Here is a 1,391-nt window from a genome sequence, read left to right as displayed (position 1 = left end):
CCCCCATTCGGCCGCTGGCTCATTCTGGGCCTTGGTTTCCCCATTACCAAAAGCAGATGCTGGAGCGTGGTGAGTGACGGTATTTCCAGTTCTAACACCGTGCGGCTCTGCTGGGCCCCGACTGGTATTTGAGTCCAGCTGGGGAGCTGGGATCATTTCCTGGGGTGTGGAAGTGGGTGGGGGTTAGAGGCTGAGCACTGGTGGGCACCAGTGGGAGGGAGTAGCAGGCCCCACCTCGTGCTGGTGATGACGCAGCAGGGAGGAGGTGGCCGCCTGGCCTGTAGCCCCACGTGGTGGCGGCCCAGCAGGCTTTGGACCCTGAGCTGTGCTCCTTAGCTATTAGGACAGGGCTGGGGACTGCGCCCATGTGATGGCCAGGCTCCCTGTGACCACTGGAGCACCCCTCTACCGCTGGCCCCTGCCCACAGATACAGTCTTGTAACCATGAGTTGAGCCTGCTGTTCCTCAGTTTCCCTGGGGAGCCAGGTGCGTCCACACACCCCCAATAATGAGCCCCAGCCTCTCTATCCTGTCCTCCACCTGACTGCAAACATCATGGCCTCGGCTTCATTTCCCGTAGGCCCTGCCCCTCCTAGGCACCTCGCTGTGGATGGCGATCAGGATGAGGCCTGATTCAATGAGGTAAGGCAGGTGGCTGCCCCCCCCCGGCTCCCCCACCCCACCCGGCGGACCTGTGGGGCCTCCTTGGTCTGATTGGCGGTGTACCTCACTGTGGCCACCAGGGGGCAGCAGAGGGAGCGGATTCTCTGTCCCAGCCCTTGCTTTGTGCTGGGAATCAGAAGCCCCATGGGGTCATTTGGGGCCAGCAGGAGTCTGAGCTCGATCTGGGCTCTGCCGCTGCCTCCCACGTGACTGGAGCCAGCCCGGCCCTCCTGGGGGCGCGCAGGGAGCCGGGAGCTCACGACATCGCTGGCAGTGCGGAAACAACTCCAGGCAGGGGGCCAGGCCACACAGCTGCAGACCGGGCCTCCAGACCTGGGGAGCCCTGGAGGCCCGTTGCGCCTCCTCTTCCCCAGCCCCAGGCTTTCCCGGGCCCAGCACCGGAGGGAGCGTTGAGTTCTGCGGCCAAAGGAGACTTGCGTGGGGATCCCATGGCCGGTTGCAGCAAGCTCGCCGCTGCCCAGCTGCGGGAGCACAGCGGGAGGAGAAAGCGGATTCTGATTCCTGCTGTGGCCCTGGGCATGGGCACCTTTCCCGAGGCCTCCGTTTCCCCATGTTTGTAGGGGGGCTGTGTTCGCAGGCGGCGGCACTAGCAGAGGCCAGGGCTGGCACGGTTCCCGGTAACGGCCAGATGAGTGGAGGGCCGGGTCCCCAGAGCGAGGCCCCCAGAGTCCTCCCCCCTCTTGGCCCGCGGGCTCACTGGGCAGCCT

This window comes from Fukomys damarensis, unplaced genomic scaffold (genome assembly GCF_012274545.1).
Source record: "Fukomys damarensis isolate Sample0158 unplaced genomic scaffold, DMR_v1.0_HiC HiC_scaffold_19, whole genome shotgun sequence".
Classification (NCBI taxonomy): Eukaryota; Metazoa; Chordata; class Mammalia; order Rodentia; family Bathyergidae; genus Fukomys; species Fukomys damarensis.
Note: the sequence above shows the minus strand (reverse complement) of the source record.